The 18,284-nt window shown below is 38.2% G+C and overlaps 1 protein-coding gene across 2 annotated transcripts in view; it reads right to left on the bottom strand.

The window, feature by feature from the left end:
- Window positions 1-18,284, bottom strand: part of LOC149748752 (disks large 1 tumor suppressor protein-like) — a 588,852-nt gene that overhangs the window by 302,876 nt on the left and 267,692 nt on the right. The window lies entirely within an intron of this gene.

Genomic DNA, 18,284 nt, shown 5'->3' on the forward strand with positions numbered 1-18,284 from the left:
GAAAATATGGGGATATATGTATATGTATAGTTGATTCACTTTGTTATAAAGCAGAAACTAACACACCATTGTAAAGCAATTACACTCCAATAAAGATGTTAAAAAAAAAAAAAGGCGCACAGGGATTACAGCAGTGAATGAAAAAAAATATATGTAGTCCCTATTCTAATGGAGCTTACATTCAAGTGTGAGGGCAAAAAAATACAAGAATTATATAAACAAAATTAATATATGACATGTGTCAGGTGGTGGTAAGTGCTCTGGGGAAAAATAAAGTAGGGTAAAGGGATGAAGAATGAAGAAAGATGTTATTTTATATCAAGTGGTCAGTAATGAGGTGAAATTTAGGCAGACACCTGAAGAAAGGAATGGAGGGAAATCATGTAATTATCCAGGGGTAAAGTATTCCAGGAAAAGAGAAGAGAAAGTGAAAACATCTTAGGACAGGAATATGCTACTGCATGCTCAAGAATCAGCAAAAAAACAGAGAGGCTAGAGCAGAGTGAACAAAGGTGAATTGTGATAGAAGATATCGGAAGCATAGTGTGGTGGCATAATACTTAGGCCTTTGGCTTTTCTTCAGAGAGAGGGAAGTCACTGGAAGGTTTGATTAGAAAAATATCATGATCTAACTTCCATGTTGAAGTGTCCCTCTGGCTACCATGGGGAGAATAGGAAGCTATTAACGCTCAAGGCAAGAGATGATGGTGACTTGAAATCGGGTAATAAAAGGCAAGGTATTGTGACCGCCTGGAGGGGTGAGATAGGGAGGGTGGGAGGGAGGGACACACAAGAGGGAAGAGATATGGGAAGATATGTATATGTATAACTGATTCACTTTGTTATAAAGCAGAAACTAACACACCATTGTAAAGCAATTATACCCCAATAAAGATGTTAAAAAAAAAAAAGGCAAGGTAATGAGAAATTGTTGGATATATTTTGAAAGGAGGGGGCAAGAGACTTTGCTGAGACTAAATGAAGGCTATGAGAAAAAAATAATCAGCTTTTTTTTTTAAGTCTGAGCAATTGGAATAATGGAGTTGCTATTTATTAAAATGGAGAAGATAGCAGGAGAAGCAGGCTTGTAGCAGAGCATGAAGAATTCAGTACTGGATGTGGTAAATCTGAGATGTATAGTATTGGACTTCCATCAGTAGCTGGAGAAAACCTTTTTCTCTCTCTCTTGCCTCCAGGCCTTTGACCTAATGTTAGAATTCAAACCTCTCTCCACCATCACCATCATTAACAGTCTCCTAAAATATAGCCAGCTGAAATATTAGCTCCAAAGGACCCCATTCCTAACTAGGCAAAATAGGTTAACACCTTATACTTCCCTTCAAAGTATTTGTTGCATGTACAATTATTTGTTCAATACCTGTCTTTCTTACCTGTTAGACTGTAAGCTCTGTGAGGATAGCTTTATATTCATATCATCATTACATCCTTAACTCTTACTATACAGTGGGCACTCAGTATGTATACACTGAGCTTAATTTAATACCTATTTTATCTTCAATATTTTTATGTAAAATTAAGGAAAGAATGAAATCATCTGAACATCTGATTATTGATACACTATTATTTTTAAACTTCCAAAACTTCACCTCCATTTACTAAGGAAAATGACAACTAAAATCTAGATTTTTCTAAAAACGTTTATCTTTAGCAGTTTCTAATATACGTCAGAAGTGCCGCCTAAAGGAAAAAGCTATATAAGGAACTTAGAAGTTTGCTATATTTCTGAATAATGCAGGACAAAGCAAAATGATTTGTAAGTGAATGATGGTGTACCTGAAGAAGGGAAAAAAAGAGAAGTAAATTATTTCATTTGTCATATTCTACTCAAATTCTTACACAAAAACCCCTATTTCCACCTGGTGGTTTTTAACAGTGTAGAAGTGAGTATGGCTATTTTCCATGTATACTAGTATTACTATACCTAAAATAAATCACTGACATGTAAAATGATAAAACATTATATAAGACATGGTGCCTGTCCGCATTAAGCTTACAATCTAGTATATATGAAAGATTTAAAACAAGCACAAAAATCAACCCATAAATTTGGCACCTCACTTCACTTTGTCCAAGCTTGTAGATTCAGTTTTCTGAAGATCTGAACCTAATTTTTAAGTATATTGCCATGGTCTACAGACATGTGGCACTGGTTTCAACAAGGAGGCCACAAGCTGTTTTCCTAAGAACACCAATATACCCAAAAGTGTTAATAGATGTCTCATTAAAAAAGAGTTTTCTGGTCAAAAAAAATATTTAAGACATATAAATACTTAATATACATTTCTCTTGGAGAATAAAGATGCATATTCACTTTTAAAGATTTTGAAGTTAAAACCTTTTAACTTTATTGAACCCACTGTTCCACAGATATAGTTAAGGATGAATCCACTTTATCACAAAATTAAGATCTCATATGACACTAGGGTGTATCCATAGGCTTTAAGAAATGCTGGCTTCAACTACAGTCATGATTTGCATAATTTGACAAACAAACTCTTATTCGCATCCTTTCTTAAAATACATAAATAAATAAAAGGCAAAAATGTAGCTCTTCATTGAATCAATTGAACCAAAACTTGAACAGTTGAATAAGGTAAGAGAGGAAGTCCTGAAGGCTAGGACACTGAAGTGAGTAGGATCTATTAGCCTAAGCTATTATCTTCACAGTTTAATTCATCCTGGACTTTATTTCCAAATACAACTAAAATATATCTATGTCATCCTGAATTCTTCCTTTGAAGACATTCCAACATTTATCTGGTATGTGCCCTTCTAGATAATTATTCTCAAATTTAGTGTCCATTGTAGTTACCTGGAATGCTCATTCAAAATGCAATATCCTGGGATCCACACCAAAGTTACTGAATCAGAATTCTTGGGTGTAAGATTCAAGACTTTGCATTTTTAGCAAACATCCTAAGTGTCCATCAGCAGATGAACAGATAAAGAAGATGTGGTATATATACACACACAATGGAATACTACTCAGCCATGAAAAAGAATGAAAGTTTGCCATTTGCAACAACATGGAATAGGTGGGTGTTATGCTAAGTGAAATAAGTCAGACAGAGAAAGACAAAAACTGTATGATAACACTTATATGTGGAATCTGAAAAATAAAAAAAACTAGTAAATATAAGAAAAAAGAAACAGGATTTCCCTGGTGGTGCAGTGGTTAAGAATCAGCCTGCCAATGCAGGGGACATGGGTTCGAGCCCTGGTCTGGCAAGGTCCCACATGCCATGGAGCAACTAAGCCCGTGCCCCAGAACTACTGACCCTGCTCTCTAGAGCCCACAAGCCACAACTACTGAGCCCACGAGCCACAACTACTAAAGCCTGCACACCTAGAGCCTGTGTTCCACAACAAGAGAAGCCACCGCAATGAGAAGCCCGTGCACTGCAACGAAGAGTAGCCCCCACTTTCCACAACTAGAGAAAGCCCACGCGCAGCAATAAAGACCCAACACAGCCAAAAATAAATAAATAGATAATTTGAAAAAAAAAAAAAGAAACAGATTCACTAATATAGAGGACAGACTACTGGTTACCAGTAGGGAGAAGGAAGCGGGGAGGGGCGTATAGCGGTGGGTATTAAGAGGTACAAACTATTATGTATAAAATAAGCTACAAGGCTAACACAACATTGTTAATCGACTATACTCCAATATAAAATAAAAAGTTAAAAATTAAAATTAAATAATAAAATAAGCTACAAGGATATATTACACAAAACAGAATACAGCCAATATTTTATAACTATAAATGGAGTATAACCTTTACAAATTGCGAATCACTATACTGAACATGCATAACTTACATAATATTATACATCAACCATACTTCAATTTTTAAAAAATAGCAAACACCCTAGATAATTCAGGAAATTCTGTCTCTAGAACTTTAATCTCTTTGGGGCAAAAACATTATTTCAGGTGCTTGCAGGTAACAGGAGACTTCTCTATCACAGCTCCAGATTGCCTAAATCCACCTGCTTATGCTGATTAAACCCAATAAAGGAGAAAGTCTAGATTAGCCATTCCAGATGTTTTACACTAGGAAGATATAATATTTCCTCTAATATTTTGGCTTCTTACTCCATAAAACCAAAACAAAAGAGAAAAAGTACCACTCTGATGCTTTCTTTTAAACTATTAGCAAGAAATTACATGTCCTTTTTTTGCCATCAGAAAAGAATATTTTTCCACTTTCTGAAAAGGAATTAAGTTTCCCCTCCACATGATATCCATTCAGCCTTTAGCTTTGATACTGATAGCTTAGGTTGTCTTTATCAACTAAATTTCCAACTAGTCTCTGTCAAAAACACTTGCTGGAACAGTATGAAACGTGTCCAAGCAGGACATTCTGGGCCCCCATTCTCACTACACTGTTTCACTCTGCCATTTTACTTACTACTTTAACTCTGAATTTATTTTGTTTCTTCTGTTTGACCCTTCTGTTTATCCTCTGATACCCCACCAGTGTGAACATTTAGTATAAGGTACACAAACTAATTAGTAGAATATGGAAAAAACATATTAGCAATAAAATGAACCTGGAAAACTAGGTCATTCTGAAATAACTGAGAGAAATGGCTCTCGATTTGACTACGAAACAAGTACAAATTATTCTCCAATTCAGTTTATCCAGTAACACATTATTACTGGTAAGAATAATTCAAAGAACACAAACTTGACAATAGTTGAACTGCAAATGGTAAATATTAGATTGCAAAATTTGAACTTGGTAAATTGTGCTTGTTATAAACAGTGGCCCCAAAGGAAAACTCACAACTGAAGACATAATCTCACTGGGGAAAAAACAAACTCTGATTTGCAATCAAAATTTCTTTGTAAAGATTAGGTGGAAGAGAAATGATTTTGATGAAAAAGTTTCAGGAGATAAAAATTTAAATTAAAAAAAATTAGAAGTCATTTAACTGCACTATAGAACAGACTGACTAAGATACTTTTTCAAAGAAAATTTTTCAGTATTGATTTAAATCTGAAGAAAAAACTGATAAATTATGATATAAAATCAACATATCTTTAGAATTAAAATCGGGAAGTCAAAATACTGACTGGGTTAAAATGTCAGGGTAAAAGTATCCTGCATCTATAAATTGAACATCGTAATCAGTATTTTCTAGCACAAAATTTCACAAGATTTTAAAATAGAAACTTAAAATGATCTAATTGAGCATGCAGTTCCATATGGCAGAATGAATACATTGACCTTTTCTCCCCTTAAAGACCTGTTGAGTGTGTGTGTGTGTGTGTGTGTGTGTGTGTGTGTGTGTAGAGAGAGAGAGAGAGGAAGTGTATATGTATATATGGATAAGAAATGAAACTATATATATACATACATACATACATATATATGTGTGTGTAGAGAGAGAGAGAGAGAGAGGGAAATTTATATGTGTACATAGATAAGAAATGAAACTGTAACAATGACATAAAATAAGAATGAGAAATGGGGTCTACATTTCCTTCATTGCTCTAAAACAAAATGGAAACTTCCATGGCAGTAAGTCAGATTAGATGTCGAGAGAAATCTCTCAATTTAGAACAGAAGAAAATGTTGAATAGAATTGTTTTAATTTTCTTATATGTTTGTTTGAGTAAAGAAGAAAGTAAAGGGACTTCCCTGGTGGTGCAGTGGTTAAGAATCCACCTGCCAATGCAGGGGACACAGGTTCGATCCCTGGTCCAGGAAGATCCCACATGCCGCGGAGCAACTAAGCCCGTGCACAAATATTGAGCCTGCACTCTAGAGCCTGCAAGCCACAACTACTGAGCCTGCATACTGCAATTAGTGAAGCACAGGCACCTAGAGCCTGTGCTCTGCAACAAGAGAAGCCACCGCAATGAGAAGTCTGCACACTGCAACGAAGAGTAGCCCCCACTCGCTGCAAGTAGAGAACGCCCGCATGCAGCAAGACCCAACGCAGCCAAAAAATAAAAAAAGAAAGAAAATAAAGAAAATCCTCAGGGGTTAGAAATGAAGAGAAAGCAAAAATCCAGAGGGGTAAGCAAGCTCTGAAGCTGGCATTTATCACAGAAGTAACCTACCAATCCATGGTGGCCTAGGGCTCAGGTTTTTACAGAAGACAAACCTGGGTCCTATACAAGGTGGAAAAGAAAAATTGGTCCCTGAAAAGATGACAGATTGGATTGAGACACTGGAACAAATACAGGCCCCTCCAAAGGCAATGCAAAAAAAAAAGCTAATTCATAAAGGGAGATGGTAAGAAACCTGTATGCTTTGGTCTTAAATCTTGGAGGGATAGGAAAAAAAGAGAAGAAAACCAAAAAAAAAGAAGAAAACATGTCCCTGGAGAATTCCTAAATGCAAGCCTACCCTCATACTGGTTTGGGGCCAGAGTTTATACTACCTAAACAGAGTCAAAACTAAAAATGTAGTTTAAAGTGGTCCCAGCTTTGTAGAGTCCCAGGAACTTGTCAGCAGCAAACACTAAAACCTCTTTGGAAGAACGTACCTGCAAACTAGGCCTCAAATAATCCCTCCAAGGAATATGAGCTAACAATTATTTAAAAATCACTAAAATCCTGAAGAAGCAAGTGACCATAAGCAAGAGTCAGCAAAAAAAAAAACTACAAACAGATCCACAAACTCTACCGATATCAGGTTTACATGTACAAAATAAAAAATAATTAAAACAACAGAGGGGTAGAAAGCATAATGAAAAACAACAGCAATATCAAATGTGACCAGGCAAGGAAACCAAATAGAATATCTAGAAATATTAAATATATTCATTAAATTTTAAAAATATAAGATTAAATGGCAGATTGGATATAGCTGCAGAAATAATTAGTAGCATAGACGATAGAACTGAAAAAATCAACTAGAATGAAACACAGAGTGGCAAGTATTAGAATGTACAAAGAGAGATTAAAAGACAAAAAATATACATCAAATTGGAGTTCCCAACTCTAATTAATATTCTGTGATAACCTATATGAGAAAACAATCTAAAAAAAAGAATGAATATATATATGTGTAACTGAATCACTTTGCTGTACACCTGAAACTAACACAACATTGTAAATCAACTATACTCCAATAATTTTTTTAAATGAGACCAGAAACTCAAAAAAAAAAAAAAAAAAGGAATTCCCAGAGGAGAGAATAGCAAGTATAAGAGAGGCACTGTTTGAAGAGTTAATGGCAGAGAACGTTTCTATAAACGCATCTTAAATGAAAATTATATTTGAGGGTTCATTCTAGAAAAAAGAAGAGAATACAAAAGAGAATATGACATAAGACACAAGAAATAGTCACACCCAAGTATCACCAGAACAGAAGAGCAAAAGAAAAGATAAAAAGAATTTATCTCTCATAATAAATTAAAAGAGAACCCATTTGACCTTGACACTTGGAACAGCATTTATGTACAATTCTTTTGATCTTCAGCCTTGGAGGAGCCAATCAAGATAGTTTCCACAGTTACTTACGTTGGTTGTTTTCTTTCCTATCCACTTCAATGTAGTTAGGCTACTCATTTGTAATAAGTTACGTTAATTTATTAAGTACACCCCACTTTCAGAAAGTTCGAGTTAGGCCACTTTGCTTTTACCAAAGACCTACATTAGTACCTGTTTTTGCTAACCTAAAGAAATACAAACAGGATTTTTGCTTTTATGAAAAAATCTGTTACCATACTAATGTAGGTCTTTCGTAAAAGCAGCATGAACTTTCGGAAAATGGGGGATACTCTTTCCTTTATGCCAGTTTTGCTTATGAAAGGTTTCATAGGAATGTTCTACTTTCCAAAAGCAGGGGAAACCTATACATTTGTATTCAAATTTAGGGTTTCACCTATATTCTCGTTGGTTTTGTTTATTTTGAGGATAAGTGAGGGTATATGGAATGTTACTATGGTTCTAAGAGTCAGAGTTACACAAAAAGATGAACTCAGAGAAGTATATCATACCCCTGCTACCTGAATCCCATTCCCCACTTCTTTCTATCCCTTTCCCACTCATCCTCTGTAAATAACCAATCTCTTTAGTTTCTGATTAAGCCTACCTATATTTATTTTGCACTTATAGCAGATACCTACGTGTTTTTTTGGATCCCCTTCTTTCTTATATGAGGGATAGAATATCATAGATATCCTTTTGGCCTTTGCTTTTTTTTTTAACTAACCAGCATGTCCTAGAACTCATAATTTATCAATTCATAGATATCTTCAGTATTCTTTTTTAACAGATGCATAGTATTCCATATGGAAGTACTATAGCTTATTTAATCACTCTCCTACCTATGGACATTTTAGTTGTTTTCAAAATTTTTCAATGACAAACCATGCTTCAGTGAATAACCTTCTGCATAAACATTTTTGGTTTTTTGGAGGTATACGTTTAGGGTAGATTCCTACAAGGCAGATTGTTAAACTGAAAGACAAATGCATCTGTAATTTTGTTACATATTGCCAAATTTCCCTCCAGAGGATGGTATCAATTTGCATCCCCACCAGCAACATTTGAAAGTGCCTGTTTCTGCACAGCTTTGCCAACAGAATATGTTGTCATATTTCTTCAATGTTTGTCAGTCTTAGGGGAGAAACAGTATTTCAGGGTTGTTTAAATTTGCATTTCTCTAAATATAAGCGAATTTGAGGATTTTTTTCATATATTTGAAGGCGATTTTTGTATCTCTTTCTTATGAATTTTCTGTTCATATCTTTTTCCCATTTTTTATTGGGTTTTCAGTCATTTGTCCCTTGACTTTTGAGAATTCTTTATATATGAGGAACATTAGCCCTTTGTCTGTGGTACAGGTTGTGAATATTTTAGCCCAGTGTGTCAGATGGCTTTTAACTTTATTGTTAGTTGTCATATTTTACTTTTATGTAATCAATTTATAAATCTTCTTTTTATTGTTGCTTGAATTTGAGTTAAGGTAGAAAGACTTTCCCTATATAAGATGAAAAAGAAATTCATGTATATTTAATTTTTGTACTTATATGATTTCAATTTTTACATTTAGATACATAATCCACTAGGAATTAATTATTTTGTATGGTGTGAAATACAGATATAATTTTGTGTTTTTCCAAATGGCCACACAATTGCCTAGCACCATGCATATTAAATGTCTACCTCTACTGCAGCGATTACAGATGTTGCCTTTGTCACATAGTAAATTTCTATATGTATTGGGGGGCTAATTCTGAAATTTCTATTCTATTCCACTTATTTCTCTTCATGAACCAGTACAACACTATTTTAATTATAAATGTTTTAAAATACGTTTTAATGTCTGGTAAATTTAGTTTTCCCCTCATAGTTTTTCTGTTTTCTGTGTTTACCCAACTATTCTTTCATGCCTGTTTTTCCATAGGAATTTTAGGATCAACTTGTTTAATTACATAAAATTTTTTTTTGAGATTACACTCTTAAAAATTAATTTAGAGAAAACTGACATCTGTATAACTTTAAGTCACCCTATCCAAAAATAGGGTATGTCTTTTTTCCAGAAAAGAGATTCAAATAGCCAACAGGTACACAAAAGGGTGCTCAGCATCACTAATCATCAGGGAAATGCAAATCAAAACCACAATGAGATATCACCTCACACCTGTTAGAACGGCCATCATCAAAAAGACAAGAAATAACAAGTGCTGGTGAGGATACAGAGAAAAGGGAACCCTTGGGCACTGTTGGTGGGAATGTAAATTGGTACAGCCACTATGGAAAACAGTGTAGAGTTTCCTCAAAAAGTTGAAAATAGGACTATATAATCCAGCAATCCCACTTCTAAGTAAATATCCAAAGGATATGAAATCAGTATTTTGAAGAAATATCTGCACACCCATGTTCCCTGCAGCCTTATTCACCAGTCAAGAAGTGGAAACAACCTAAGTGTTAACTGATGGATAAATAAAGAATATGTGATATATATGATGGAATACTATTCAACCAAGAAAAAGAAAGAAAATCTGCCATTTGCAACAACATGGATGAACCCTGAGGGCATCATGCTAAGTGAAATAAGTCAGACAGAAAAAGACAAATACTATATGATCTCATTTATATTTGAAATCCATAAAAACAAAAGTCATAGAAACAGAGAGTAGATTGGTAGTTGCCAGGGTGGGTGGGGAGATGGGGAATGTGTTAATGTGGTCAAAGTGTTCAAACTTTCAATTATAAGATTAATAAGTTCCAGAGATGAATTGTACAGCATGGTGACTATAGTTAACAACACTGTACTGTATATTTGAAAGTTGCTAAGAGAGTAGATCTTAAAAGTTCTCAGCACACACAGACACACACACAAAATAACTGTATGTGCGGTGATAGATAGGTTAAATAACCTTATTGAGGTAACACTTTCACAATATATACATATATCAAACCATCACATTGTACACCTTAAACTTATACAATGTTATATGTCAATTATATCTCAACACACATGGAAAAAAAAAGAATAGGAGATGTTTTTCCACTTGTTCAAATCTTCATTAGTATCTTTCAGGAATGTTTTAAAATTTTCCTCATATATGATTTTGTGCACTTCTTAAATTTATTCCTATGTATTTAACCTTTGCTATTATAAATAATGTTTTCTCTACCACTACGTTCTCTGTTTATTGTTTGCATATATGAAGCCTACTTAATTTTGTATATTAATTTTATAACCTATGCTTGACTGAACTATTTTGTAGTTGAGTTAGTTTTAACATTGATTCTCTGGGGCATTGATGGCAGGGGTGGGGGGTGGGAGGGTGGGGGGTGGAACTTGATACAAAATTATATCACCTGCAAGTAAAGATAGTTTTGTTTCTTCTTTACTCATTCATAAGCCTCTAATTGATTTATCTTGCCTAATTGCATTGACTGATAACCCTAAAAAATGTTGAATGTGGAGATAGTTCTTATCCTTGCCTTGTTCCTGATCTTACTGAAAATACTTCTAGTGTTTCTGTGTGGGGGGGGGTAATAAAGATTTATTGATATTTTAAGCTGCTAAATATGGGAGTAACTTGTCATACAGCAATAGATAACTAATACAGTATGTATAGTATACTAGGATTGGGGTGAATGCATTAACTATCTCACCAATGAAACTTAAGAATCTTGTATCAGGGAGGGTGGCTGAGGGACAGAGGGGTGGCAATGGGGACCTTTTTGTCCCTTTGGCATTTTGAACCATCTTTTCAAAAAGATCACCTGAATGGCAAATAAGTAAATAAAAATGTAAGCAGCCCTCAGAGAGTAGCAGCTGTGATTATTCATTCCATGGATATTTCTCAAGCTGCCAGAAGTCACCCTTGAGTATGTATGGCTTAATCTACAACATGGGTTTATGAAGAATACAAAGGCCGGGGATTGAGAGTCACATAGGAGTGCCACCATGTACCAGCTGTGTGCCTTGGGGTAGGTTGCTTAACCTGAGCTTCAGTTTCCTTATCTTAAAAATGGGTATCATCAGTACAATGACAGGGGCCTAATGTTCAGTCAAAGACCAGGCATGGGGTAAACACTTAAGAGATTTGGTTGTTATTGATAATAAGCTTCCAGGATGCTGCCCTAGGCCAGGAGACTGGAGAACCCACTGAGTCCCTTGCCCCCAGCTCTGGAGGCAGGCTAGGGTAGGTGGCGTACAGGGGACAGCCGAGCCAGCCTTCCAGGGTAGAAGCTGGGTGAGAAGGTTATGAAGGCCAGGAGGGACCCCAGAGAGAGAGAGACCCCACTCCAGGATCACCTGCCCACCTAGCCCCCCATCCTCCCTGTACATGTTCTGGCCTTGCCCCAGGACTCACAGCTGGGAGGGGCAGGGCAGAGGCCCACCAACCATAAGGCATCACTTGGAGGAGTGGGAGGGTCTAGGGGTGCAGGGAGGGGCTGAGGGGTCCTGAGGTCGGGGTGCCCTGGACTTCAGTCCACCCAGAGCTGGGCTCTCTCCCTGTCCTGTGCTGGGAAGGGCATTTGGATGACTGGTACCCACATGCCACATGAATCTACAGGGTGCCAGCACAGGTGGTGGGGAGGGGCCCTAGGGAATTCCCACGTGGGAAACCGGAGCATCAGCCTGGTCGAGCAGAAAGGTGTTAGGAAGCTGGCTGAGGCTCTGTGTCATTGTATGAGCCCGGCAAGTCCTGAGGCACAGCCACCCCACCTGCTGATGGGTACGTCCTCTGGGCCCAGTGGCCTATGTGGGCTGCCTGGGATAAAGGCAGAGATGGAAGGAGGGGTCCCCATACCCGTCCTGACTCTGAGGATGACAGGAGGCTGAGCCCCTTTGAGGCAAGTGCCTGGGAGGCACTGCCTGCCCTGGCCTGGGGAGGCGGGGGAGTGCGCTTGATTGGGTTGCTTTGTTCATGACTCATGCTTTCTGGGACCAGCCCTGTCCCCCGGGAGGCACTTTCCAGGAAGGCTCCCTTTGGCCCCCTCTGCCCTGTGCAGATGTCTGGGGCTCGGCTGTGCCCGCCTGTCCAGGCCAGGAAAAGGCTCATCAGCCCCTGCTGGGAGGGGAGCCTCACTGGGTTGGGACACCTTTTCTTCTGGATGGTGAACTGCCCAGTGCACTTCTGGCAACGTGACCAATATAGCAACTTGTCCACAAGGAAACCTTTACCCCTGCCCTGCCTCCAGCCGGGGCTCCCAGTCCAGTGTGCTCTGTCTCGGGACGGCCACCCTCGTAGCCTGGACTTGGCCTCTCCCCTCCTCTCAGCCTCCAGATTTGATCAGCGACTGTCCTCAGTGTGGGTTCCCTGGAAGCAGACCCTAGATGAGGGTCCAGTTGTGTTCCCAGGAAAGACATGGGTGGGGGAAAGCTCAGCAAGGGGGTGGACCCCGCGGGGGCCTCACACTGGAGCAGTGAGGGCCACCCCGCGGGGGACCTGATCAGGCCAGAGAGGCGGAGATTTTTTACCCCCACGTCCCGTGACTGGTAGGGGCAAACCTCTTGTGGGAATGGATGCCCAGGCTGTCGGCTCTCTTGGGTGCAGGCAAAGCTGGTGCTGGCAGTGAATGGTGTCTGACAAAAGGGCAGGTGCTGGCTGCTGCAGAGAAAGTTCCTTGAGAGGAGGCAGGAGGCGGTGAAGGGCTGGGGGACATGGGTGGGGCACCCACAGCGCCTGCTGCCGCTGCTGAATGCTCCTGATTTGACTCCTGTTTCTGGAAAATGTTTGCTTCTCTCCATCCCCACAGCTACCTTCATCTCTCGTGGGGATGCCCAGGGGCCTCCTGACTGGAGCCCCGGCCTCCCTCTGGCCCCGCCGTCCACACAGAGCTGGTGGATACCCCCTCCTCTCAGGTGGCCCCCAGCCCTCAGAGGTTGCAAACTCAGCTGCCTCTAGGTGTAGGGAAGTGACATAAATGAATGAACCAAAAGTGGCCTGTATCAGCTCACCACCCTCCCCAGATACCCCGTTTGATGGAGACCAAGGATGAGAAATGCACCTCACGTCTAAGAAGACAGTAAAACAAGTGCCATGATAGATCGGGGGTGGAGCCATAGGGAGCAGAGGGCCCAGGCTGCCCAAGCAGGGAGCCCCTGCTTGATTTCAACTAACTGGTCCTACAGTGCCGAGGGACCAGCATGTGTGAAGGAGGCAGGTGGGTCACAAGGATTGAGAGTTGCAGACAGGGAAGGCAGGTGGGGTAGGAGCATGGAGAGGGGTGGGCAGGGAGCCCCATGCAAGGGTCCTCCGCCTGGCCTTGCAGGCCCGGGCCTGGACCCCATCCTGACAGCAGGCAAAGCAGGATGGCACATAGAACAGTGGAAGAGGGGGGTCCAGGAGACCAGGCTGTTGCCATGAGCAGTCCAGGTGAGAGAGGGGGTGCCTGGACCAGGGTGGTGGCCACAGGGATGGAGATGGGTGGACACACATGGCCAGGAGGCCTTGCTGAAGGTCTGGGTGTGGGATGGGGAATAGCCACCGCTAGATCTCAGAGTCAGGACTGACCATCCCAGAATGCCCCTTCCCTTTGCTTCCAGGAGCCCCCAGGGTGCTCAGGCAAGGAGGACTCCTGGTGGATCTGAGAGGCGTTCCAGCATCCCAAAGCTCCCTGGGGTGGGTGTGAGGGAGTCAGGCTTGGTCCAGTCTGAGGTCAGGCATGTCCCACACAGGTTCGAACGCCTAGGAGGGCAGGCAGCCCACATGAAGAAGATGGCAGAAGGTAAGAGACAAGACCCCAACTCCAGTTCTGTCACAGAGCCAGCCTGGCGATGCCCACACTCCTTCACAGCTGCCCCAGGAACTCCATGTTGCCCAAGCTCCCTCCAGAAAGACTTTCCAGATCCTTCCTTTGCATGGCCAGCTCCTAATGCAAACTGCAGAGCAGGTGCCTCCGCCTCTAGTGTTTCTTGATTTTAAAGGAATACTTGTTTTAGGGCAAAGGTAAATATTTTTTATCATCTTGAGAAAGTATCCCTCAATTCCTATTTCCTAGAATGTGTTTTATCATGAATTGAAGTGGAATTTTTTCCAAAGATTTAGTCAGTCTGAATGGCAATAATTATACAATTTTCCCTTAGATTAATTTGGTATGTGATAATAGTGGATTTCCTTGCATTTGGAGAATAAATCCCATGTGGTTATGATGTATTATTTTCTTAATATGATATTGGATTGTTTGCGAATATTTTGTTTAGAATTTTTGCATCAAAATCCATGGGAGATATTAGACAATAGTTTTGTTTGTCTTTATTTGGGTTAGATATCTATGTTAATTGTCTTCCTTTTCAATGCTCTGCAATAATTTATAAAGCATTAAAAATATCTGGCCTTTAAAGGTTTAGCAGAATTTCTTTGTGAAACTATCTGGGCCTCATATTTTGTTTTGTTTTATTTGCGATGTAGTTCCTTAATAACTTTATCTCTTCTATAGTAATTGGACTTTTAAGCCTTTTTAACTCTAATAGGATTAGTTTCAATAATCTGTATTTCCCTAGAAAATTTTCCATTTCGTTTAGGTAGGTTTTCAAAATTGTCTACAAACTTGACTTATAATTTTTTCCATTTATTCTGTTTCAGTATTTACTTCCTGTTATAATTTCTTATTTTATATATCTGTATTTTCTCTTTTCTTTCTTGAGCGAGTTATCTAGTGGTTTATTTTGTTAATTTTTTAAAAGCAGGATATAGATTTAAATCATGCTTGATCCTTTAAACTAAGACTGTCTCTTTAAGATGAATCTGTTCCTCTGAATCATATGGCTGGTCCTTTTAAATGGGCTATATTCTGAAATCCTTTTCCTGTAGTCCTGCTCTGATCAACCCAAGCACTTTTATAGTATTTTCAGATTTAGGATGGATTTAATCTTTCTAGTACTGTAGTTGCTACAACTCTATCTCAGGCTCCCTCTTCAGCATCTTCATTTGTCTTCTTAGTAATTTTTCTTGGTTGCCTTTCCTCCCAGCAAAGCTCTCTGGTGGGTGGCTAGAGATGGGATTTTGTAGGACCCTGATGATATTATTTTTTTCAACTTTTCTTTTACTCACAATGTTTAAATAATAGCACTTATGTAACAGAAAACTAAATAATATATAATCCCCAAAACACCTATTTTTATGTTGAAATAACACATATGCAATGTGTATAATGTATAATAAAGTCATAACGTTTGATATGTATATGTAACATGTGATACAGTAATAGCATACATGCATAAATATGTAATATGTAAGAATATGGATAACATTTTTATGTTAAAGTAATAACTCATATGTGTATAATACAGCTGTGTCCTCAGTTGGCTCTCTAAAAAGTTGGTCTCCCTAACTTACATGCTATTTTATAATATGAACTTTTCAATTACTATTCTCTACCTTTCTATGTCAATAAATTTTCATTTCCTTTGATACAGTCTATATTCACATTGCCCCACTTGTCCAAAAAGTATTCTTTAAACTGCTTTGTCCAAACCAGTACAGAACCCAGGTTCACATATTGCATTTGGTTATGTCTGTTAACCATTCTTTTAATCCAGCACAACTCTGTTCCCCTTCATTTTTTCATAGGAGAAGGGCTTGCTGAAGAGACCAAACTAGTAGTCCTGCTGTATGTCTTACTGTCTGGATTTGTCTGACTGCAACTATGGGATGGCAATGAGATCATTTTTTCTCTCTCTTATATTTCCTGTCTATCTCTCTCTCCCTAAACTAGATGGCCAACTTCTAATGGTCCAGGACTGTGACCTGTTCATTTTTGTATTCCCCAAAACAACAGCATGTCTGGCCCAGACCACGGTCAATTTTTGTTTTTGTTTTAAATAAAATATGTGTTGAATTGACTCATGAAATGTCAGTTTTTCCTAAAGGTTAATAGCAAAACCTGGCATTTGTTTCAGATTGCTATGGCCTAAAAAGTTCTCATTCTCTCTCTCACACACACACACACACACTCACACACACACGAACTAGAAAATAACATTTGAAACTACAAAAACATAATGATGGTATATGGTTTCTGAGGTAGATGGGAACCTGGTAGAGCAGCTAGGAGAATCTGAAGTAGAATGATAAAGGCAGTGATTACACAGTGTAAATATTGCTATTATGAGAGCAACAGGTAGTATTTCCACAGCAAATGGGCTTTGAGCATAAATGTTTCCAGAAATCACACAACATTTTGACAGAGAAATTTAAGATACAGATGTAGAATGTATCACTTATTTGAAAAAGCTGTTGTGAAGGGAGTAAAATAATAATAATAATAATAGCAGAACCCTATGTTTACAAATAAAGCATGCACAGAAGCACTCAAAATAAGTGTCATAAATCCTGATTCCAGCTCTCCCACTGTTGTGTGTTATTTTCAATAAAGCATATACTTCTCTGTACCTCTGTCCTCCATCTATAAAGTATAGATAACACTTTTTTATCGTCTTAAGTAAAACTGTTGGCTTCCTTAATCTGATCAAGCCTCATCTTTCAAGGAAGACAATAAAAGGAAGGAATTCTTGTAGGATATCCTTGTCTTAGGCCCCAGCTCTTAGCTCTTTATGACGAATATCTTTTCTATGAGACTTTCTCAGGAGATTGTCCTTACCTTGCCATCTTAAAGGCTCAGGACTTGGTTTTGTTAAAAGAATTGGTAGTTCTTTAGAGCCTAATGACAAACACAGGCAGAAGCAACGCTCAAAACAATGATAAAGATATATGGATTTAGCTTCCCCTGAAAGTAGTTATCACATGTATTCTATTCTTTTACCTTTAGACAACAATAAGATAAAACCTATGACTAAGCTCTCTGAACTGCCACTCAGTAAAAACTGTTTCGAATGTAATTTCTTCCATTTCCTCTTTAGAGTATGCAACACTGCTTATTCCAATAGGACACTGTAATAAGTATAGTGATTTATCATTTTGATTGTGTTTTCATAATATCTCAAAGTGCCTTCCATTTATTTGGGCATTATGATTCCTACAGGCTATATGCTATACCTTGATTTCTCATTTATATTCAATACTGATAAGTCAGATATCCCTTAAACATATTGTATGTTTTTTTACTCTTGCTTACTGTTTTTTTTTAACTTTTTGTTGTATAATTTATTTTAAATCTTAAAGGAAATTAAAAAAAAAAACTGACAGTGACACTGTATGCTATACACTGTTCCAAACAGAGCAATAAATGTTGAAATCAGATACATGATTTAAAACCAAAAGAACAAATGGGACAGACTGTACTTAAATAAACAAAAATTCAATATAGTTGTTTCTTTATTCCAGAAAGTTGACTGCAAAACCAATGTCTTCCATTATATCTAGAGGAAAGCAGCACACAGGGTTGAAGTAATGAAGGCACATACCCTTTAAATGCTTTACAAATCAGGATGGATGACAACACTGTAGAAATGGACAATTTCAAATCATGATGCACATAGTCTCCTTATTCTAGTTATATATCATTCTAAATATTGACAAAATTCTTCTTGGGCATTTCATAAAGACAATTCTTTAAAAAATATTTACAGTAATATCTGAGTTTTGTGTAAGTACTGGCATATTAAAAACTCTTGGGGCACAATATTGCTTACCAACTAAAGGAAAACGCCCTATAATTCGACAGAATAGGAAGGTACAACAGTGTGTCACTTGAGAGAGACTTCAAGAAGAAAAGGAAATTCACATGTTTTTGAAATACATGCTAGATGTCAAGTAGTACATATTTTTTCATATATTATTTATTTTATTTTTCACAACAACTCCATGAGAAAATTGAAGCTGGGAGAGATTAAGTAATTTTCCCAGGATCATACAACTAGAAGAAATGG

The sequence above is a fragment of the Delphinapterus leucas genome, chromosome 7, assembly GCF_059928025.1.
Source record: "Delphinapterus leucas isolate spDelLeu-1000000601 "Yukka" chromosome 7, BTC_Dleu_Yukka2, whole genome shotgun sequence".
Taxonomy (NCBI): domain Eukaryota; kingdom Metazoa; phylum Chordata; class Mammalia; order Artiodactyla; family Monodontidae; genus Delphinapterus; species Delphinapterus leucas.